Source organism: Lytechinus pictus, unplaced genomic scaffold (genome assembly GCF_037042905.1).
Source record: "Lytechinus pictus isolate F3 Inbred unplaced genomic scaffold, Lp3.0 scaffold_163, whole genome shotgun sequence".
In the NCBI taxonomy this organism is placed as follows: domain Eukaryota; kingdom Metazoa; phylum Echinodermata; class Echinoidea; order Temnopleuroida; family Toxopneustidae; genus Lytechinus; species Lytechinus pictus.
This window is the reverse complement of record NW_026974283.1, coordinates 20,790-41,097: the sequence shown is the minus strand read 5'-3', so window position 1 is coordinate 41,097 and position 20,308 is coordinate 20,790. Positions and strand designations below refer to the sequence as shown.

The 20,308-nt window shown below is 42.5% G+C and overlaps 35 non-coding genes across 35 annotated transcripts; all 35 read right to left on the bottom strand.

Annotated features, from left to right (window-relative positions):
• Positions 1 to 113: 113 nt before the first annotated feature.
• Positions 114 to 232, bottom strand: LOC135159143 (5S ribosomal RNA). The gene has a single exon (XR_010297893.1). It is a non-coding gene; the product is annotated as a 5S ribosomal RNA (ribosomal RNA).
• A 467-nt stretch (positions 233 to 699) lies between these two features.
• On the bottom strand, positions 700 to 818 carry LOC135159142 (5S ribosomal RNA). Its single transcript, XR_010297892.1, has one exon. It is a non-coding gene; the product is annotated as a 5S ribosomal RNA (ribosomal RNA).
• A 467-nt stretch (positions 819 to 1,285) lies between these two features.
• LOC135159141 (5S ribosomal RNA) lies at positions 1,286 to 1,404 on the bottom strand. The gene has a single exon (XR_010297891.1). It is a non-coding gene; the product is annotated as a 5S ribosomal RNA (ribosomal RNA).
• Positions 1,405 to 1,871: 467 nt separating this feature from the next.
• On the bottom strand, positions 1,872 to 1,990 carry LOC135159139 (5S ribosomal RNA). Its single transcript, XR_010297889.1, has one exon. It is a non-coding gene; the product is annotated as a 5S ribosomal RNA (ribosomal RNA).
• A 467-nt stretch (positions 1,991 to 2,457) lies between these two features.
• Positions 2,458 to 2,576, bottom strand: LOC135159138 (5S ribosomal RNA). The gene has a single exon (XR_010297888.1). It is a non-coding gene; the product is annotated as a 5S ribosomal RNA (ribosomal RNA).
• Positions 2,577 to 3,043: 467 nt separating this feature from the next.
• Positions 3,044 to 3,162, bottom strand: LOC135159137 (5S ribosomal RNA). The gene has a single exon (XR_010297887.1). It is a non-coding gene; the product is annotated as a 5S ribosomal RNA (ribosomal RNA).
• A 467-nt stretch (positions 3,163 to 3,629) lies between these two features.
• Positions 3,630 to 3,748, bottom strand: LOC135159136 (5S ribosomal RNA). Its single transcript, XR_010297886.1, has one exon. It is a non-coding gene; the product is annotated as a 5S ribosomal RNA (ribosomal RNA).
• A 467-nt stretch (positions 3,749 to 4,215) lies between these two features.
• Positions 4,216 to 4,334, bottom strand: LOC135159135 (5S ribosomal RNA). Its single transcript, XR_010297885.1, has one exon. It is a non-coding gene; the product is annotated as a 5S ribosomal RNA (ribosomal RNA).
• A 467-nt stretch (positions 4,335 to 4,801) lies between these two features.
• Positions 4,802 to 4,920, bottom strand: LOC135159134 (5S ribosomal RNA). Its single transcript, XR_010297884.1, has one exon. It is a non-coding gene; the product is annotated as a 5S ribosomal RNA (ribosomal RNA).
• A 467-nt stretch (positions 4,921 to 5,387) lies between these two features.
• On the bottom strand, positions 5,388 to 5,506 carry LOC135159133 (5S ribosomal RNA). The gene has a single exon (XR_010297883.1). It is a non-coding gene; the product is annotated as a 5S ribosomal RNA (ribosomal RNA).
• Positions 5,507 to 5,973: 467 nt separating this feature from the next.
• On the bottom strand, positions 5,974 to 6,092 carry LOC135159132 (5S ribosomal RNA). Its single transcript, XR_010297881.1, has one exon. It is a non-coding gene; the product is annotated as a 5S ribosomal RNA (ribosomal RNA).
• Positions 6,093 to 6,559: 467 nt separating this feature from the next.
• Positions 6,560 to 6,678, bottom strand: LOC135159131 (5S ribosomal RNA). Its single transcript, XR_010297880.1, has one exon. It is a non-coding gene; the product is annotated as a 5S ribosomal RNA (ribosomal RNA).
• Positions 6,679 to 7,145: 467 nt separating this feature from the next.
• LOC135159130 (5S ribosomal RNA) lies at positions 7,146 to 7,264 on the bottom strand. The gene has a single exon (XR_010297879.1). It is a non-coding gene; the product is annotated as a 5S ribosomal RNA (ribosomal RNA).
• Positions 7,265 to 7,731: 467 nt separating this feature from the next.
• LOC135159128 (5S ribosomal RNA) lies at positions 7,732 to 7,850 on the bottom strand. Its single transcript, XR_010297877.1, has one exon. It is a non-coding gene; the product is annotated as a 5S ribosomal RNA (ribosomal RNA).
• A 467-nt stretch (positions 7,851 to 8,317) lies between these two features.
• LOC135159127 (5S ribosomal RNA) lies at positions 8,318 to 8,436 on the bottom strand. The gene has a single exon (XR_010297876.1). It is a non-coding gene; the product is annotated as a 5S ribosomal RNA (ribosomal RNA).
• A 467-nt stretch (positions 8,437 to 8,903) lies between these two features.
• LOC135159126 (5S ribosomal RNA) lies at positions 8,904 to 9,022 on the bottom strand. The gene has a single exon (XR_010297875.1). It is a non-coding gene; the product is annotated as a 5S ribosomal RNA (ribosomal RNA).
• A 467-nt stretch (positions 9,023 to 9,489) lies between these two features.
• LOC135159125 (5S ribosomal RNA) lies at positions 9,490 to 9,608 on the bottom strand. Its single transcript, XR_010297874.1, has one exon. It is a non-coding gene; the product is annotated as a 5S ribosomal RNA (ribosomal RNA).
• A 467-nt stretch (positions 9,609 to 10,075) lies between these two features.
• LOC135159124 (5S ribosomal RNA) lies at positions 10,076 to 10,194 on the bottom strand. The gene has a single exon (XR_010297873.1). It is a non-coding gene; the product is annotated as a 5S ribosomal RNA (ribosomal RNA).
• A 467-nt stretch (positions 10,195 to 10,661) lies between these two features.
• Positions 10,662 to 10,780, bottom strand: LOC135159207 (5S ribosomal RNA). Its single transcript, XR_010297958.1, has one exon. It is a non-coding gene; the product is annotated as a 5S ribosomal RNA (ribosomal RNA).
• A 467-nt stretch (positions 10,781 to 11,247) lies between these two features.
• Positions 11,248 to 11,366, bottom strand: LOC135159206 (5S ribosomal RNA). The gene has a single exon (XR_010297957.1). It is a non-coding gene; the product is annotated as a 5S ribosomal RNA (ribosomal RNA).
• A 467-nt stretch (positions 11,367 to 11,833) lies between these two features.
• On the bottom strand, positions 11,834 to 11,952 carry LOC135159205 (5S ribosomal RNA). Its single transcript, XR_010297956.1, has one exon. It is a non-coding gene; the product is annotated as a 5S ribosomal RNA (ribosomal RNA).
• Positions 11,953 to 12,420: 468 nt separating this feature from the next.
• LOC135159204 (5S ribosomal RNA) lies at positions 12,421 to 12,539 on the bottom strand. The gene has a single exon (XR_010297955.1). It is a non-coding gene; the product is annotated as a 5S ribosomal RNA (ribosomal RNA).
• A 467-nt stretch (positions 12,540 to 13,006) lies between these two features.
• LOC135159203 (5S ribosomal RNA) lies at positions 13,007 to 13,125 on the bottom strand. The gene has a single exon (XR_010297954.1). It is a non-coding gene; the product is annotated as a 5S ribosomal RNA (ribosomal RNA).
• A 467-nt stretch (positions 13,126 to 13,592) lies between these two features.
• On the bottom strand, positions 13,593 to 13,711 carry LOC135159201 (5S ribosomal RNA). Its single transcript, XR_010297952.1, has one exon. It is a non-coding gene; the product is annotated as a 5S ribosomal RNA (ribosomal RNA).
• Positions 13,712 to 14,178: 467 nt separating this feature from the next.
• On the bottom strand, positions 14,179 to 14,297 carry LOC135159200 (5S ribosomal RNA). Its single transcript, XR_010297951.1, has one exon. It is a non-coding gene; the product is annotated as a 5S ribosomal RNA (ribosomal RNA).
• A 467-nt stretch (positions 14,298 to 14,764) lies between these two features.
• LOC135159199 (5S ribosomal RNA) lies at positions 14,765 to 14,883 on the bottom strand. The gene has a single exon (XR_010297950.1). It is a non-coding gene; the product is annotated as a 5S ribosomal RNA (ribosomal RNA).
• A 467-nt stretch (positions 14,884 to 15,350) lies between these two features.
• LOC135159198 (5S ribosomal RNA) lies at positions 15,351 to 15,469 on the bottom strand. The gene has a single exon (XR_010297949.1). It is a non-coding gene; the product is annotated as a 5S ribosomal RNA (ribosomal RNA).
• A 467-nt stretch (positions 15,470 to 15,936) lies between these two features.
• LOC135159197 (5S ribosomal RNA) lies at positions 15,937 to 16,055 on the bottom strand. The gene has a single exon (XR_010297948.1). It is a non-coding gene; the product is annotated as a 5S ribosomal RNA (ribosomal RNA).
• A 467-nt stretch (positions 16,056 to 16,522) lies between these two features.
• Positions 16,523 to 16,641, bottom strand: LOC135159196 (5S ribosomal RNA). Its single transcript, XR_010297947.1, has one exon. It is a non-coding gene; the product is annotated as a 5S ribosomal RNA (ribosomal RNA).
• A 467-nt stretch (positions 16,642 to 17,108) lies between these two features.
• Positions 17,109 to 17,227, bottom strand: LOC135159195 (5S ribosomal RNA). Its single transcript, XR_010297946.1, has one exon. It is a non-coding gene; the product is annotated as a 5S ribosomal RNA (ribosomal RNA).
• A 467-nt stretch (positions 17,228 to 17,694) lies between these two features.
• Positions 17,695 to 17,813, bottom strand: LOC135159161 (5S ribosomal RNA). Its single transcript, XR_010297912.1, has one exon. It is a non-coding gene; the product is annotated as a 5S ribosomal RNA (ribosomal RNA).
• Positions 17,814 to 18,280: 467 nt separating this feature from the next.
• LOC135159194 (5S ribosomal RNA) lies at positions 18,281 to 18,399 on the bottom strand. The gene has a single exon (XR_010297945.1). It is a non-coding gene; the product is annotated as a 5S ribosomal RNA (ribosomal RNA).
• Positions 18,400 to 18,866: 467 nt separating this feature from the next.
• LOC135159193 (5S ribosomal RNA) lies at positions 18,867 to 18,985 on the bottom strand. The gene has a single exon (XR_010297944.1). It is a non-coding gene; the product is annotated as a 5S ribosomal RNA (ribosomal RNA).
• A 467-nt stretch (positions 18,986 to 19,452) lies between these two features.
• On the bottom strand, positions 19,453 to 19,571 carry LOC135159192 (5S ribosomal RNA). The gene has a single exon (XR_010297943.1). It is a non-coding gene; the product is annotated as a 5S ribosomal RNA (ribosomal RNA).
• Positions 19,572 to 20,038: 467 nt separating this feature from the next.
• On the bottom strand, positions 20,039 to 20,157 carry LOC135159160 (5S ribosomal RNA). The gene has a single exon (XR_010297911.1). It is a non-coding gene; the product is annotated as a 5S ribosomal RNA (ribosomal RNA).
• Positions 20,158 to 20,308: the final 151 nt, after the last annotated feature.

The window sequence follows — 20,308 nt, the reverse complement described above, 5'->3', positions numbered from 1 at the left end:
CGAAGGAGACGAAAAAGACAACAAAAAGAGACAAAAGTGATACTATAAGGAAAACAAATACCAACGACTTAAAATGTAAAAATGAATAAAGGGGCATTTCATGAAGCAAAAAATGCCTACAACACCCGGTATTCCCAGGCGGTCTCCCATCCAAGTACTAACCGAGCCCTATGCTGCTTGACTTCGGTGATCGGACGAGAACCGGTATATTCAGCATGGTATGGTCGTAGGCTCTTGCTCCATCAAAGTCAAGCTATTTGAAGGGATACTATGACGTCATCATCTATTTAATCCCTGTCAGTAATAATATTGGTTTCTTGATGTCTTCAGTCATTCCACCGATCTTTCATTGGGTTTGTTTCAGTTTCCATCGGATGCCTACCTACGAGAATTTTGAGATATTGTCGTGTTTTTTTTCTTGGATGCGCACCTGTGTGTGACGCAACAATTCACATGATGGTGTAGGCCTTGAACTGCGCGCCTCGTCTCTTGGAGACCCTGTGCTTGCAAACAAACGACTTTCCTCATTGCCTTGAATGTCGGACATCAAGCGAAAAGTTTATTCCTGCTCTATTAAAAAGGGTGACGAAGGAGACGAAAAAGACAACAAAAAGAGACAAAAGTGATACTATAAGGAAAACAAATACCAACGACTTAAAATGTAAAAATGAATAAAGGGGCATTTCATGAAGCAAAAAATGCCTACAACACCCGGTATTCCCAGGCGGTCTCCCATCCAAGTACTAACCGAGCCCTATGCTGCTTGACTTCGGTGATCGGACGAGAACCGGTATATTCAGCATGGTATGGTCGTAGGCTCTTGCTCCATCAAAGTCAAGCTATTTGAAGGGATACTATGACGTCATCATCTATTTAATCCCTGTCAGTAATAATATTGGTTTCTTGATGTCTTCAGTCATTCCACCGATCTTTCATTGGGTTTGTTTCAGTTTCCATCGGATGCCTACCTACGAGAATTTTGAGATATTGTCGTGTTTTTTTTCTTGGATGCGCACCTGTGTGTGACGCAACAATTCACATGATGGTGTAGGCCTTGAACTGCGCGCCTCGTCTCTTGGAGACCCTGTGCTTGCAAACAAACGACTTTCCTCATTGCCTTGAATGTCGGACATCAAGCGAAAAGTTTATTCCTGCTCTATTAAAAAGGGTGACGAAGGAGACGAAAAAGACAACAAAAAGAGACAAAAGTGATACTATAAGGAAAACAAATACCAACGACTTAAAATGTAAAAATGAATAAAGGGGCATTTCATGAAGCAAAAAATGCCTACAACACCCGGTATTCCCAGGCGGTCTCCCATCCAAGTACTAACCGAGCCCTATGCTGCTTGACTTCGGTGATCGGACGAGAACCGGTATATTCAGCATGGTATGGTCGTAGGCTCTTGCTCCATCAAAGTCAAGCTATTTGAAGGGATACTATGACGTCATCATCTATTTAATCCCTGTCAGTAATAATATTGGTTTCTTGATGTCTTCAGTCATTCCACCGATCTTTCATTGGGTTTGTTTCAGTTTCCATCGGATGCCTACCTACGAGAATTTTGAGATATTGTCGTGTTTTTTTTCTTGGATGCGCACCTGTGTGTGACGCAACAATTCACATGATGGTGTAGGCCTTGAACTGCGCGCCTCGTCTCTTGGAGACCCTGTGCTTGCAAACAAACGACTTTCCTCATTGCCTTGAATGTCGGACATCAAGCGAAAAGTTTATTCCTGCTCTATTAAAAAGGGTGACGAAGGAGACGAAAAAGACAACAAAAAGAGACAAAAGTGATACTATAAGGAAAACAAATACCAACGACTTAAAATGTAAAAATGAATAAAGGGGCATTTCATGAAGCAAAAAATGCCTACAACACCCGGTATTCCCAGGCGGTCTCCCATCCAAGTACTAACCGAGCCCTATGCTGCTTGACTTCGGTGATCGGACGAGAACCGGTATATTCAGCATGGTATGGTCGTAGGCTCTTGCTCCATCAAAGTCAAGCTATTTGAAGGGATACTATGACGTCATCATCTATTTAATCCCTGTCAGTAATAATATTGGTTTCTTGATGTCTTCAGTCATTCCACCGATCTTTCATTGGGTTTGTTTCAGTTTCCATCGGATGCCTACCTACGAGAATTTTGAGATATTGTCGTGTTTTTTTTCTTGGATGCGCACCTGTGTGTGACGCAACAATTCACATGATGGTGTAGGCCTTGAACTGCGCGCCTCGTCTCTTGGAGACCCTGTGCTTGCAAACAAACGACTTTCCTCATTGCCTTGAATGTCGGACATCAAGCGAAAAGTTTATTCCTGCTCTATTAAAAAGGGTGACGAAGGAGACGAAAAAGACAACAAAAAGAGACAAAAGTGATACTATAAGGAAAACAAATACCAACGACTTAAAATGTAAAAATGAATAAAGGGGCATTTCATGAAGCAAAAAATGCCTACAACACCCGGTATTCCCAGGCGGTCTCCCATCCAAGTACTAACCGAGCCCTATGCTGCTTGACTTCGGTGATCGGACGAGAACCGGTATATTCAGCATGGTATGGTCGTAGGCTCTTGCTCCATCAAAGTCAAGCTATTTGAAGGGATACTATGACGTCATCATCTATTTAATCCCTGTCAGTAATAATATTGGTTTCTTGATGTCTTCAGTCATTCCACCGATCTTTCATTGGGTTTGTTTCAGTTTCCATCGGATGCCTACCTACGAGAATTTTGAGATATTGTCGTGTTTTTTTTCTTGGATGCGCACCTGTGTGTGACGCAACAATTCACATGATGGTGTAGGCCTTGAACTGCGCGCCTCGTCTCTTGGAGACCCTGTGCTTGCAAACAAACGACTTTCCTCATTGCCTTGAATGTCGGACATCAAGCGAAAAGTTTATTCCTGCTCTATTAAAAAGGGTGACGAAGGAGACGAAAAAGACAACAAAAAGAGACAAAAGTGATACTATAAGGAAAACAAATACCAACGACTTAAAATGTAAAAATGAATAAAGGGGCATTTCATGAAGCAAAAAATGCCTACAACACCCGGTATTCCCAGGCGGTCTCCCATCCAAGTACTAACCGAGCCCTATGCTGCTTGACTTCGGTGATCGGACGAGAACCGGTATATTCAGCATGGTATGGTCGTAGGCTCTTGCTCCATCAAAGTCAAGCTATTTGAAGGGATACTATGACGTCATCATCTATTTAATCCCTGTCAGTAATAATATTGGTTTCTTGATGTCTTCAGTCATTCCACCGATCTTTCATTGGGTTTGTTTCAGTTTCCATCGGATGCCTACCTACGAGAATTTTGAGATATTGTCGTGTTTTTTTTCTTGGATGCGCACCTGTGTGTGACGCAACAATTCACATGATGGTGTAGGCCTTGAACTGCGCGCCTCGTCTCTTGGAGACCCTGTGCTTGCAAACAAACGACTTTCCTCATTGCCTTGAATGTCGGACATCAAGCGAAAAGTTTATTCCTGCTCTATTAAAAAGGGTGACGAAGGAGACGAAAAAGACAACAAAAAGAGACAAAAGTGATACTATAAGGAAAACAAATACCAACGACTTAAAATGTAAAAATGAATAAAGGGGCATTTCATGAAGCAAAAAATGCCTACAACACCCGGTATTCCCAGGCGGTCTCCCATCCAAGTACTAACCGAGCCCTATGCTGCTTGACTTCGGTGATCGGACGAGAACCGGTATATTCAGCATGGTATGGTCGTAGGCTCTTGCTCCATCAAAGTCAAGCTATTTGAAGGGATACTATGACGTCATCATCTATTTAATCCCTGTCAGTAATAATATTGGTTTCTTGATGTCTTCAGTCATTCCACCGATCTTTCATTGGGTTTGTTTCAGTTTCCATCGGATGCCTACCTACGAGAATTTTGAGATATTGTCGTGTTTTTTTTCTTGGATGCGCACCTGTGTGTGACGCAACAATTCACATGATGGTGTAGGCCTTGAACTGCGCGCCTCGTCTCTTGGAGACCCTGTGCTTGCAAACAAACGACTTTCCTCATTGCCTTGAATGTCGGACATCAAGCGAAAAGTTTATTCCTGCTCTATTAAAAAGGGTGACGAAGGAGACGAAAAAGACAACAAAAAGAGACAAAAGTGATACTATAAGGAAAACAAATACCAACGACTTAAAATGTAAAAATGAATAAAGGGGCATTTCATGAAGCAAAAAATGCCTACAACACCCGGTATTCCCAGGCGGTCTCCCATCCAAGTACTAACCGAGCCCTATGCTGCTTGACTTCGGTGATCGGACGAGAACCGGTATATTCAGCATGGTATGGTCGTAGGCTCTTGCTCCATCAAAGTCAAGCTATTTGAAGGGATACTATGACGTCATCATCTATTTAATCCCTGTCAGTAATAATATTGGTTTCTTGATGTCTTCAGTCATTCCACCGATCTTTCATTGGGTTTGTTTCAGTTTCCATCGGATGCCTACCTACGAGAATTTTGAGATATTGTCGTGTTTTTTTTCTTGGATGCGCACCTGTGTGTGACGCAACAATTCACATGATGGTGTAGGCCTTGAACTGCGCGCCTCGTCTCTTGGAGACCCTGTGCTTGCAAACAAACGACTTTCCTCATTGCCTTGAATGTCGGACATCAAGCGAAAAGTTTATTCCTGCTCTATTAAAAAGGGTGACGAAGGAGACGAAAAAGACAACAAAAAGAGACAAAAGTGATACTATAAGGAAAACAAATACCAACGACTTAAAATGTAAAAATGAATAAAGGGGCATTTCATGAAGCAAAAAATGCCTACAACACCCGGTATTCCCAGGCGGTCTCCCATCCAAGTACTAACCGAGCCCTATGCTGCTTGACTTCGGTGATCGGACGAGAACCGGTATATTCAGCATGGTATGGTCGTAGGCTCTTGCTCCATCAAAGTCAAGCTATTTGAAGGGATACTATGACGTCATCATCTATTTAATCCCTGTCAGTAATAATATTGGTTTCTTGATGTCTTCAGTCATTCCACCGATCTTTCATTGGGTTTGTTTCAGTTTCCATCGGATGCCTACCTACGAGAATTTTGAGATATTGTCGTGTTTTTTTTCTTGGATGCGCACCTGTGTGTGACGCAACAATTCACATGATGGTGTAGGCCTTGAACTGCGCGCCTCGTCTCTTGGAGACCCTGTGCTTGCAAACAAACGACTTTCCTCATTGCCTTGAATGTCGGACATCAAGCGAAAAGTTTATTCCTGCTCTATTAAAAAGGGTGACGAAGGAGACGAAAAAGACAACAAAAAGAGACAAAAGTGATACTATAAGGAAAACAAATACCAACGACTTAAAATGTAAAAATGAATAAAGGGGCATTTCATGAAGCAAAAAATGCCTACAACACCCGGTATTCCCAGGCGGTCTCCCATCCAAGTACTAACCGAGCCCTATGCTGCTTGACTTCGGTGATCGGACGAGAACCGGTATATTCAGCATGGTATGGTCGTAGGCTCTTGCTCCATCAAAGTCAAGCTATTTGAAGGGATACTATGACGTCATCATCTATTTAATCCCTGTCAGTAATAATATTGGTTTCTTGATGTCTTCAGTCATTCCACCGATCTTTCATTGGGTTTGTTTCAGTTTCCATCGGATGCCTACCTACGAGAATTTTGAGATATTGTCGTGTTTTTTTTCTTGGATGCGCACCTGTGTGTGACGCAACAATTCACATGATGGTGTAGGCCTTGAACTGCGCGCCTCGTCTCTTGGAGACCCTGTGCTTGCAAACAAACGACTTTCCTCATTGCCTTGAATGTCGGACATCAAGCGAAAAGTTTATTCCTGCTCTATTAAAAAGGGTGACGAAGGAGACGAAAAAGACAACAAAAAGAGACAAAAGTGATACTATAAGGAAAACAAATACCAACGACTTAAAATGTAAAAATGAATAAAGGGGCATTTCATGAAGCAAAAAATGCCTACAACACCCGGTATTCCCAGGCGGTCTCCCATCCAAGTACTAACCGAGCCCTATGCTGCTTGACTTCGGTGATCGGACGAGAACCGGTATATTCAGCATGGTATGGTCGTAGGCTCTTGCTCCATCAAAGTCAAGCTATTTGAAGGGATACTATGACGTCATCATCTATTTAATCCCTGTCAGTAATAATATTGGTTTCTTGATGTCTTCAGTCATTCCACCGATCTTTCATTGGGTTTGTTTCAGTTTCCATCGGATGCCTACCTACGAGAATTTTGAGATATTGTCGTGTTTTTTTTCTTGGATGCGCACCTGTGTGTGACGCAACAATTCACATGATGGTGTAGGCCTTGAACTGCGCGCCTCGTCTCTTGGAGACCCTGTGCTTGCAAACAAACGACTTTCCTCATTGCCTTGAATGTCGGACATCAAGCGAAAAGTTTATTCCTGCTCTATTAAAAAGGGTGACGAAGGAGACGAAAAAGACAACAAAAAGAGACAAAAGTGATACTATAAGGAAAACAAATACCAACGACTTAAAATGTAAAAATGAATAAAGGGGCATTTCATGAAGCAAAAAATGCCTACAACACCCGGTATTCCCAGGCGGTCTCCCATCCAAGTACTAACCGAGCCCTATGCTGCTTGACTTCGGTGATCGGACGAGAACCGGTATATTCAGCATGGTATGGTCGTAGGCTCTTGCTCCATCAAAGTCAAGCTATTTGAAGGGATACTATGACGTCATCATCTATTTAATCCCTGTCAGTAATAATATTGGTTTCTTGATGTCTTCAGTCATTCCACCGATCTTTCATTGGGTTTGTTTCAGTTTCCATCGGATGCCTACCTACGAGAATTTTGAGATATTGTCGTGTTTTTTTTCTTGGATGCGCACCTGTGTGTGACGCAACAATTCACATGATGGTGTAGGCCTTGAACTGCGCGCCTCGTCTCTTGGAGACCCTGTGCTTGCAAACAAACGACTTTCCTCATTGCCTTGAATGTCGGACATCAAGCGAAAAGTTTATTCCTGCTCTATTAAAAAGGGTGACGAAGGAGACGAAAAAGACAACAAAAAGAGACAAAAGTGATACTATAAGGAAAACAAATACCAACGACTTAAAATGTAAAAATGAATAAAGGGGCATTTCATGAAGCAAAAAATGCCTACAACACCCGGTATTCCCAGGCGGTCTCCCATCCAAGTACTAACCGAGCCCTATGCTGCTTGACTTCGGTGATCGGACGAGAACCGGTATATTCAGCATGGTATGGTCGTAGGCTCTTGCTCCATCAAAGTCAAGCTATTTGAAGGGATACTATGACGTCATCATCTATTTAATCCCTGTCAGTAATAATATTGGTTTCTTGATGTCTTCAGTCATTCCACCGATCTTTCATTGGGTTTGTTTCAGTTTCCATCGGATGCCTACCTACGAGAATTTTGAGATATTGTCGTGTTTTTTTTCTTGGATGCGCACCTGTGTGTGACGCAACAATTCACATGATGGTGTAGGCCTTGAACTGCGCGCCTCGTCTCTTGGAGACCCTGTGCTTGCAAACAAACGACTTTCCTCATTGCCTTGAATGTCGGACATCAAGCGAAAAGTTTATTCCTGCTCTATTAAAAAGGGTGACGAAGGAGACGAAAAAGACAACAAAAAGAGACAAAAGTGATACTATAAGGAAAACAAATACCAACGACTTAAAATGTAAAAATGAATAAAGGGGCATTTCATGAAGCAAAAAATGCCTACAACACCCGGTATTCCCAGGCGGTCTCCCATCCAAGTACTAACCGAGCCCTATGCTGCTTGACTTCGGTGATCGGACGAGAACCGGTATATTCAGCATGGTATGGTCGTAGGCTCTTGCTCCATCAAAGTCAAGCTATTTGAAGGGATACTATGACGTCATCATCTATTTAATCCCTGTCAGTAATAATATTGGTTTCTTGATGTCTTCAGTCATTCCACCGATCTTTCATTGGGTTTGTTTCAGTTTCCATCGGATGCCTACCTACGAGAATTTTGAGATATTGTCGTGTTTTTTTTCTTGGATGCGCACCTGTGTGTGACGCAACAATTCACATGATGGTGTAGGCCTTGAACTGCGCGCCTCGTCTCTTGGAGACCCTGTGCTTGCAAACAAACGACTTTCCTCATTGCCTTGAATGTCGGACATCAAGCGAAAAGTTTATTCCTGCTCTATTAAAAAGGGTGACGAAGGAGACGAAAAAGACAACAAAAAGAGACAAAAGTGATACTATAAGGAAAACAAATACCAACGACTTAAAATGTAAAAATGAATAAAGGGGCATTTCATGAAGCAAAAAATGCCTACAACACCCGGTATTCCCAGGCGGTCTCCCATCCAAGTACTAACCGAGCCCTATGCTGCTTGACTTCGGTGATCGGACGAGAACCGGTATATTCAGCATGGTATGGTCGTAGGCTCTTGCTCCATCAAAGTCAAGCTATTTGAAGGGATACTATGACGTCATCATCTATTTAATCCCTGTCAGTAATAATATTGGTTTCTTGATGTCTTCAGTCATTCCACCGATCTTTCATTGGGTTTGTTTCAGTTTCCATCGGATGCCTACCTACGAGAATTTTGAGATATTGTCGTGTTTTTTTTCTTGGATGCGCACCTGTGTGTGACGCAACAATTCACATGATGGTGTAGGCCTTGAACTGCGCGCCTCGTCTCTTGGAGACCCTGTGCTTGCAAACAAACGACTTTCCTCATTGCCTTGAATGTCGGACATCAAGCGAAAAGTTTATTCCTGCTCTATTAAAAAGGGTGACGAAGGAGACGAAAAAGACAACAAAAAGAGACAAAAGTGATACTATAAGGAAAACAAATACCAACGACTTAAAATGTAAAAATGAATAAAGGGGCATTTCATGAAGCAAAAAATGCCTACAACACCCGGTATTCCCAGGCGGTCTCCCATCCAAGTACTAACCGAGCCCTATGCTGCTTGACTTCGGTGATCGGACGAGAACCGGTATATTCAGCATGGTATGGTCGTAGGCTCTTGCTCCATCAAAGTCAAGCTATTTGAAGGGATACTATGACGTCATCATCTATTTAATCCCTGTCAGTAATAATATTGGTTTCTTGATGTCTTCAGTCATTCCACCGATCTTTCATTGGGTTTGTTTCAGTTTCCATCGGATGCCTACCTACGAGAATTTTGAGATATTGTCGTGTTTTTTTTCTTGGATGCGCACCTGTGTGTGACGCAACAATTCACATGATGGTGTAGGCCTTGAACTGCGCGCCTCGTCTCTTGGAGACCCTGTGCTTGCAAACAAACGACTTTCCTCATTGCCTTGAATGTCGGACATCAAGCGAAAAGTTTATTCCTGCTCTATTAAAAAGGGTGACGAAGGAGACGAAAAAGACAACAAAAAGAGACAAAAGTGATACTATAAGGAAAACAAATACCAACGACTTAAAATGTAAAAATGAATAAAGGGGCATTTCATGAAGCAAAAAATGCCTACAACACCCGGTATTCCCAGGCGGTCTCCCATCCAAGTACTAACCGAGCCCTATGCTGCTTGACTTCGGTGATCGGACGAGAACCGGTATATTCAGCATGGTATGGTCGTAGGCTCTTGCTCCATCAAAGTCAAGCTATTTGAAGGGATACTATGACGTCATCATCTATTTAATCCCTGTCAGTAATAATATTGGTTTCTTGATGTCTTCAGTCATTCCACCGATCTTTCATTGGGTTTGTTTCAGTTTCCATCGGATGCCTACCTACGAGAATTTTGAGATATTGTCGTGTTTTTTTTCTTGGATGCGCACCTGTGTGTGACGCAACAATTCACATGATGGTGTAGGCCTTGAACTGCGCGCCTCGTCTCTTGGAGACCCTGTGCTTGCAAACAAACGACTTTCCTCATTGCCTTGAATGTCGGACATCAAGCGAAAAGTTTATTCCTGCTCTATTAAAAAGGGTGACGAAGGAGACGAAAAAGACAACAAAAAGAGACAAAAGTGATACTATAAGGAAAACAAATACCAACGACTTAAAATGTAAAAATGAATAAAGGGGCATTTCATGAAGCAAAAAATGCCTACAACACCCGGTATTCCCAGGCGGTCTCCCATCCAAGTACTAACCGAGCCCTATGCTGCTTGACTTCGGTGATCGGACGAGAACCGGTATATTCAGCATGGTATGGTCGTAGGCTCTTGCTCCATCAAAGTCAAGCTATTTGAAGGGATACTATGACGTCATCATCTATTTAATCCCTGTCAGTAATAATATTGGTTTCTTGATGTCTTCAGTCATTCCACCGATCTTTCATTGGGTTTGTTTCAGTTTCCATCGGATGCCTACCTACGAGAATTTTGAGATATTGTCGTGTTTTTTTTCTTGGATGCGCACCTGTGTGTGACGCAACAATTCACATGATGGTGTAGGCCTTGAACTGCGCGCCTCGTCTCTTGGAGACCCTGTGCTTGCAAACAAACGACTTTCCTCATTGCCTTGAATGTCGGACATCAAGCGAAAAGTTTATTCCTGCTCTATTAAAAAGGGTGACGAAGGAGACGAAAAAGACAACAAAAAGAGACAAAAGTGATACTATAAGGAAAACAAATACCAACGACTTAAAATGTAAAAATGAATAAAGGGGCATTTCATGAAGCAAAAAATGCCTACAACACCCGGTATTCCCAGGCGGTCTCCCATCCAAGTACTAACCGAGCCCTATGCTGCTTGACTTCGGTGATCGGACGAGAACCGGTATATTCAGCATGGTATGGTCGTAGGCTCTTGCTCCATCAAAGTCAAGCTATTTGAAGGGATACTATGACGTCATCATCTATTTAATCCCTGTCAGTAATAATATTGGTTTCTTGATGTCTTCAGTCATTCCACCGATCTTTCATTGGGTTTGTTTCAGTTTCCATCGGATGCCTACCTACGAGAATTTTGAGATATTGTCGTGTTTTTTTTCTTGGATGCGCACCTGTGTGTGACGCAACAATTCACATGATGGTGTAGGCCTTGAACTGCGCGCCTCGTCTCTTGGAGACCCTGTGCTTGCAAACAAACGACTTTCCTCATTGCCTTGAATGTCGGACATCAAGCGAAAAGTTTATTCCTGCTCTATTAAAAAGGGTGACGAAGGAGACGAAAAAGACAACAAAAAGAGACAAAAGTGATACTATAAGGAAAACAAATACCAACGACTTAAAATGTAAAAATGAATAAAGGGGCATTTCATGAAGCAAAAAATGCCTACAACACCCGGTATTCCCAGGCGGTCTCCCATCCAAGTACTAACCGAGCCCTATGCTGCTTGACTTCGGTGATCGGACGAGAACCGGTATATTCAGCATGGTATGGTCGTAGGCTCTTGCTCCATCAAAGTCAAGCTATTTGAAGGGATACTATGACGTCATCATCTATTTAATCCCTGTCAGTAATAATATTGGTTTCTTGATGTCTTCAGTCATTCCACCGATCTTTCATTGGGTTTGTTTCAGTTTCCATCGGATGCCTACCTACGAGAATTTTGAGATATTGTCGTGTTTTTTTTCTTGGATGCGCACCTGTGTGTGACGCAACAATTCACATGATGGTGTAGGCCTTAAACTGCGCGCCTCGTCTCTTGGAGACCCTGTGCTTGCAAACAAACGACTTTCCTCATTGCCTTGAATGTCGGACATCAAGCGAAAAGTTTATTCCTGCTCTATTAAAAAGGGTGACGAAGGAGACGAAAAAGACAACAAAAAGAGACAAAAGTGATACTATAAGGAAAACAAATACCAACGACTTAAAATGTAAAAATGAATAAAGGGGCATTTCATGAAGCAAAAAATGCCTACAACACCCGGTATTCCCAGGCGGTCTCCCATCCAAGTACTAACCGAGCCCTATGCTGCTTGACTTCGGTGATCGGACGAGAACCGGTATATTCAGCATGGTATGGTCGTAGGCTCTTGCTCCATCAAAGTCAAGCTATTTGAAGGGATACTATGACGTCATCATCTATTTAATCCCTGTCAGTAATAATATTGGTTTCTTGATGTCTTCAGTCATTCCACCGATCTTTCATTGGGTTTGTTTCAGTTTCCATCGGATGCCTACCTACGAGAATTTTGAGATATTGTCGTGTTTTTTTTTCTTGGATGCGCACCTGTGTGTGACGCAACAATTCACATGATGGTGTAGGCCTTGAACTGCGCGCCTCGTCTCTTGGAGACCCTGTGCTTGCAAACAAACGACTTTCCTCATTGCCTTGAATGTCGGACATCAAGCGAAAAGTTTATTCCTGCTCTATTAAAAAGGGTGACGAAGGAGACGAAAAAGACAACAAAAAGAGACAAAAGTGATACTATAAGGAAAACAAATACCAACGACTTAAAATGTAAAAATGAATAAAGGGGCATTTCATGAAGCAAAAAATGCCTACAACACCCGGTATTCCCAGGCGGTCTCCCATCCAAGTACTAACCGAGCCCTATGCTGCTTGACTTCGGTGATCGGACGAGAACCGGTATATTCAGCATGGTATGGTCGTAGGCTCTTGCTCCATCAAAGTCAAGCTATTTGAAGGGATACTATGACGTCATCATCTATTTAATCCCTGTCAGTAATAATATTGGTTTCTTGATGTCTTCAGTCATTCCACCGATCTTTCATTGGGTTTGTTTCAGTTTCCATCGGATGCCTACCTACGAGAATTTTGAGATATTGTCGTGTTTTTTTTCTTGGATGCGCACCTGTGTGTGACGCAACAATTCACATGATGGTGTAGGCCTTGAACTGCGCGCCTCGTCTCTTGGAGACCCTGTGCTTGCAAACAAACGACTTTCCTCATTGCCTTGAATGTCGGACATCAAGCGAAAAGTTTATTCCTGCTCTATTAAAAAGGGTGACGAAGGAGACGAAAAAGACAACAAAAAGAGACAAAAGTGATACTATAAGGAAAACAAATACCAACGACTTAAAATGTAAAAATGAATAAAGGGGCATTTCATGAAGCAAAAAATGCCTACAACACCCGGTATTCCCAGGCGGTCTCCCATCCAAGTACTAACCGAGCCCTATGCTGCTTGACTTCGGTGATCGGACGAGAACCGGTATATTCAGCATGGTATGGTCGTAGGCTCTTGCTCCATCAAAGTCAAGCTATTTGAAGGGATACTATGACGTCATCATCTATTTAATCCCTGTCAGTAATAATATTGGTTTCTTGATGTCTTCAGTCATTCCACCGATCTTTCATTGGGTTTGTTTCAGTTTCCATCGGATGCCTACCTACGAGAATTTTGAGATATTGTCGTGTTTTTTTTCTTGGATGCGCACCTGTGTGTGACGCAACAATTCACATGATGGTGTAGGCCTTGAACTGCGCGCCTCGTCTCTTGGAGACCCTGTGCTTGCAAACAAACGACTTTCCTCATTGCCTTGAATGTCGGACATCAAGCGAAAAGTTTATTCCTGCTCTATTAAAAAGGGTGACGAAGGAGACGAAAAAGACAACAAAAAGAGACAAAAGTGATACTATAAGGAAAACAAATACCAACGACTTAAAATGTAAAAATGAATAAAGGGGCATTTCATGAAGCAAAAAATGCCTACAACACCCGGTATTCCCAGGCGGTCTCCCATCCAAGTACTAACCGAGCCCTATGCTGCTTGACTTCGGTGATCGGACGAGAACCGGTATATTCAGCATGGTATGGTCGTAGGCTCTTGCTCCATCAAAGTCAAGCTATTTGAAGGGATACTATGACGTCATCATCTATTTAATCCCTGTCAGTAATAATATTGGTTTCTTGATGTCTTCAGTCATTCCACCGATCTTTCATTGGGTTTGTTTCAGTTTCCATCGGATGCCTACCTACGAGAATTTTGAGATATTGTCGTGTTTTTTTTCTTGGATGCGCACCTGTGTGTGACGCAACAATTCACATGATGGTGTAGGCCTTGAACTGCGCGCCTCGTCTCTTGGAGACCCTGTGCTTGCAAACAAACGACTTTCCTCATTGCCTTGAATGTCGGACATCAAGCGAAAAGTTTATTCCTGCTCTATTAAAAAGGGTGACGAAGGAGACGAAAAAGACAACAAAAAGAGACAAAAGTGATACTATAAGGAAAACAAATACCAACGACTTAAAATGTAAAAATGAATAAAGGGGCATTTCATGAAGCAAAAAATGCCTACAACACCCGGTATTCCCAGGCGGTCTCCCATCCAAGTACTAACCGAGCCCTATGCTGCTTGACTTCGGTGATCGGACGAGAACCGGTATATTCAGCATGGTATGGTCGTAGGCTCTTGCTCCATCAAAGTCAAGCTATTTGAAGGGATACTATGACGTCATCATCTATTTAATCCCTGTCAGTAATAATATTGGTTTCTTGATGTCTTCAGTCATTCCACCGATCTTTCATTGGGTTTGTTTCAGTTTCCATCGGATGCCTACCTACGAGAATTTTGAGATATTGTCGTGTTTTTTTTCTTGGATGCGCACCTGTGTGTGACGCAACAATTCACATGATGGTGTAGGCCTTGAACTGCGCGCCTCGTCTCTTGGAGACCCTGTGCTTGCAAACAAACGACTTTCCTCATTGCCTTGAATGTCGGACATCAAGCGAAAAGTTTATTCCTGCTCTATTAAAAAGGGTGACGAAGGAGACGAAAAAGACAACAAAAAGAGACAAAAGTGATACTATAAGGAAAACAAATACCAACGACTTAAAATGTAAAAATGAATAAAGGGGCATTTCATGAAGCAAAAAATGCCTACAACACCCGGTATTCCCAGGCGGTCTCCCATCCAAGTACTAACCGAGCCCTATGCTGCTTGACTTCGGTGATCGGACGAGAACCGGTATATTCAGCATGGTATGGTCGTAGGCTCTTGCTCCATCAAAGTCAAGCTATTTGAAGGGATACTATGACGTCATCATCTATTTAATCCCTGTCAGTAATAATATTGGTTTCTTGATGTCTTCAGTCATTCCACCGATCTTTCATTGGGTTTGTTTCAGTTTCCATCGGATGCCTACCTACGAGAATTTTGAGATATTGTCGTGTTTTTTTTCTTGGATGCGCACCTGTGTGTGACGCAACAATTCACATGATGGTGTAGGCCTTGAACTGCGCGCCTCGTCTCTTGGAGACCCTGTGCTTGCAAACAAACGACTTTCCTCATTGCCTTGAATGTCGGACATCAAGCGAAAAGTTTATTCCTGCTCTATTAAAAAGGGTGACGAAGGAGACGAAAAAGACAACAAAAAGAGACAAAAGTGATACTATAAGGAAAACAAATACCAACGACTTAAAATGTAAAAATGAATAAAGGGGCATTTCATGAAGCAAAAAATGCCTACAACACCCGGTATTCCCAGGCGGTCTCCCATCCAAGTACTAACCGAGCCCTATGCTGCTTGACTTCGGTGATCGGACGAGAACCGGTATATTCAGCATGGTATGGTCGTAGGCTCTTGCTCCATCAAAGTCAAGCTATTTGAAGGGATACTATGACGTCATCATCTATTTAATCCCTGTCAGTAATAATATTGGTTTCTTGATGTCTTCAGTCATTCCACCGATCTTTCATTGGGTTTGTTTCAGTTTCCATCGGATGCCTACCTACGAGAATTTTGAGATATTGTCGTGTTTTTTTTCTTGGATGCGCACCTGTGTGTGACGCAACAATTCACATGATGGTGTAGGCCTTGAACTGCGCGCCTCGTCTCTTGGAGACCCTGTGCTTGCAAACAAACGACTTTCCTCATTGCCTTGAATGTCGGACATCAAGCGAAAAGTTTATTCCTGCTCTATTAAAAAGGGTGACGAAGGAGACGAAAAAGACAACAAAAAGAGACAAAAGTGATACTATAAGGAAAACAAATACCAACGACTTAAAATGTAAAAATGAATAAAGGGGCATTTCATGAAGCAAAAAATGCCTACAACACCCGGTATTCCCAGGCGGTCTCCCATCCAAGTACTAACCGAGCCCTATGCTGCTTGACTTCGGTGATCGGACGAGAACCGGTATATTCAGCATGGTATGGTCGTAGGCTCTTGCTCCATCAAAGTCAAGCTATTTGAAGGGATACTATGACGTCATCATCTATTTAATCCCTGTCAGTAATAATATTGGTTTCTTGATGTCTTCAGTCATTCCACCGATCTTTCATTGGGTTTGTTTCAGTTTCCATCGGATGCCTACCTACGAGAATTTTGAGATATTGTCGTGTTTTTTTTCTTGGATGCGCACCTGTGTGTGACGCAACAATTCACATGATGGTGTAGGCCTTGAACTGCGCGCCTCGTCTCTTGGAGACCCTGTGCTTGCAAACAAACGACTTTCCTCATTGCCTTGAATGTCGGACATCAAGCGAAAAGTTTATTCCTGCTCTATTAAAAAGGGTGACGAAGGAGACGAAAAAGACAACAAAAAGAGACAAAAGTGATACTATAAGGAAAACAAATACCAACGACTTAAAATGTAAAAATGAATAAAGGGGCATTTCATGAAGCAAAAAATGCCTACAACACCCGGTATTCCCAGGCGGTCTCCCATCCAAGTACTAACCGAGCCCTATGCTGCTTGACTTCGGTGATCGGACGAGAACCGGTATATTCAGCATGGTATGGTCGTAGGCTCTTGCTCCATCAAAGTCAAGCTATTTGAAGGGATACTATGACGTCATCATCTATTTAATCCCTGTCAGTAATAATATTGGTTTCTTGATGTCTTCAGTCATTCCACCGATCTTTCATTGGGTTTGTTTCAGTTTCCATCGGATGCCTACCTACGAGAATTTTGAGATATTGTCGTGTTTTTTTTCTTGGATGCGCACCTGTGTGTGACGCAACAATTCACATGATGGTGTAGGCCTTGAACTGCGCGCCTCGTCTCTTGGAGACCCTGTGCTTGCAAACAAACGACTTTCCTCATTGCCTTGAATGTCGGACATCAAGCGAAAAGTTTATTCCTGCTCTATTAAAAAGGGTGACGAAGGAGACGAAAAAGACAACAAAAAGAGACAAAAGTGATACTATAAGGAAAACAAATACCAACGACTTAAAATGTAAAAATGAATAAAGGGGCATTTCATGAAGCAAAAAATGCCTACAACACCCGGTATTCCCAGGCGGTCTCCCATCCAAGTACTAACCGAGCCCTATGCTGCTTGACTTCGGTGATCGGACGAGAACCGGTATATTCAGCATGGTATGGTCGTAGGCTCTTGCTCCATCAAAGTCAAGCTATTTGAAGGGATACTATGACGTCATCATCTATTTAATCCCTGTCAGTAATAATATTGGTTTCTTGATGTCTTCAGTCATTCCACCGATCTTTCATTGGGTTTGTTTCAGTTTCCATCGGATGCCTACCTACGAGAATTTTGAGATATTGTCGTGTTTTTTTTCTTGGATGCGCACCTGTGTGTGACGCAACAATTCACATGATGGTGTAGGCCTTGAACTGCGCGCCTCGTCTCTTGGAGACCCTGTGCTTGCAAACAAACGACTTTCCTCATTGCCTTGAATGTCGGACATCAAGCGAAAAGTTTATTCCTGCTCTATTAAAAAGGGTGACGAAGGAGACGAAAAAGACAACAAAAAGAGACAAAAGTGATACTATAAGGAAAACAAATACCAACGACTTAAAATGTAAAAATGAATAAAGGGGCATTTCATGAAGCAAAAAATACCTACAACACCCGGTATTCCCAGGCGGTCTCCCATCCAAGTACTAACCGAGCCCTATGCTGCTTGACTTCGGTGATCGGACGAGAACCGGTATATTCAGCATGGTATGGTCGTAGGCTCTTGCTCCATCAAAGTCAAGCTATTTGAAGGGATACTATGACGTCATCATCTATTTAATCCCTGTCAGTAATAATATTGGTTTCTTGATGTCTTCAGTCATTCCACCGATCTTTCATTGGGTTTGTTTCAGTTTCCATCGGATGCCTACCTACGAGAATTTTGAGATATTGTCGTGTTTTTTTTCTTGGATGCGCACCTGTGTGTGACGCAACAATTCACATGATGGTGTAGGCCTTGAACTGCGCGCCTCGTCTCTTGGAGACCCTGTGCTTGCAAACAAACGACTTTCCTCATTGCCTTGAATGTCGGACATCAAGCGAAAAGTTTATTCCTGCTCTATTAAAAAGGGTGACGAAGGAGACGAAAAAGACAACAAAAAGAGACAAAAGTGATACTATAAGGAAAACAAATACCAACGACTTAAAATGTAAAAATGAATAAAGGGGCATTTCATGAAGCAAAAAATGCCTACAACACCCGGTATTCCCAGGCGGTCTCCCATCCAAGTACTAACCGAGCCCTATGCTGCTTGACTTCGGTGATCGGACGAGAACCGGTATATTCAGCATGGTATGGTCGTAGGCTCTTGCTCCATCAAAGTCAAGCTATTTGAAGGGATACTATGACGTCATCATCTATTTAATCCCTGTCAGTAATAATATTGGTTTCTTGATGTCTTCAGTCATTCCACCGATCTTTCATTGGGTTTGTTTCAGTTTCCATCGGATGCCTACCTACGAGAATTTTGAGATATTGTCGTGTTTTTTTTCTTGGATGCGCACCTGTGTGTGACGCAACAATTCACATGATGGTGTAGGCCTTGAACTGCGCGCCTCGTCTCTTGGAGACCCTGTGCTTGCAAACAAACGACTTTCCTCATTGCCTTGAATGTCGGACATCAAGCGAAAAGTTTATTCCTGCTCTATTAAAAAGGGTGACGAAGGAGACGAAAAAGACAACAAAAAGAGACAAAAGTGATACTATAAGGAAAACAAATACCAACGACTTAAAATGTAAAAATGAATAAAGGGGCATTTCATGAAGCAAAAAATGCCTACAACACCCGGTATTCCCAGGCGGTCTCCCATCCAAGTACTAACCGAGCCCTATGCTGCTTGACTTCGGTGATCGGACGAGAACCGGTATATTCAGCATGGTATGGTCGTAGGCTCTTGCTCCATCAAAGTCAAGCTATTTGAAGGGATACTATGACGTCATCATCTATTTAATCCCTGTCAGTAATAATATTGGTTTCTTGATGTCTTCAGTCATTCCACCGATCTTTCATTGGGTTTGTTTCAGTTTCCATCGGATGCCTACCTACGAGAATTTTGAGATATTGTCGTGTTTTTTTTCTTGGATGCGCACCTGTGTGTGACGCAACAATTCACATGATGGTGTAGGCCTTGAACTGCGCGCCTCGTCTCTTGGAGACCCTGTGCTTGCAAACAAACGACTTTCCTCATTGCCTTGAATGTCGGACATCAAGCGAAAAGTTTATTCCTGCTCTATTAAAAAGGGTGACGAAGGAGACGAAAAAGACAACAAAAAGAGACAAAAGTGATACTATAAGGAAAACAAATACCAACGACTTAAAATGTAAAAATGAATAAAGGGGCATTTCATGAAGCAAAAAATGCCTACAACACCCGGTATTCCCAGGCGGTCTCCCATCCAAGTACTAACCGAGCCCTATGCTGCTTGACTTCGGTGATCGGACGAGAACCGGTATATTCAGCATGGTATGGTCGTAGGCTCTTGCTCCATCAAAGTCAAGCTATTTGAAGGGATACTATGACGTCATCATCTATTTAATCCCTGTCAGTAATAATATTGGTTTCTTGATGTCTTCAGTCATTCCACCGATCTTTCATTGGGTTTGTTTCAGTTTCCATCGGATGCCTACCTACGAGAATTTTGAGATATTGTCGTGTTTTTTTTCTTGGATGCGCACCTGTGTGTGACGCAACAATTCACATGATGGTGTAGGCCTTGAACTGCGCGCCTCGTCTCTTGGAGACCCTGTGCTTGCAAACAAACGACTTTCCTCATTGCCTTGAATGTCGGACATCAAGCGAAAAGTTTATTCCTGCTCTATTAAAAAGGGTGACGAAGGAGACGAAAAAGACAACAAAAAGAGACAAAAGTGATACTATAAGGAAAACAAATACCAACGACTTAAAATGTAAAAATGAATAAAGGGGCATTTCATGAAGCAAAAAATACCTACAACACCCGGTATTCCCAGGCGGTCTCCCATCCAAGTACTAACCGAGCCCTATGCTGCTTGACTTCGGTGATCGGACGAGAACCGGTATATTCAGCATGGTATGGTCGTAGGCTCTTGCTCCATCAAAGTCAAGCTATTTGAAGGGATACTATGACGTCATCATCTATTTAATCCCTGTCAGTAATAATATTGGTTTCTTGATGTCTTCAGTCATTCCACCGATCTTTCATTGGGTTTGTTTCAGTTTCCATCGGATGCCTACC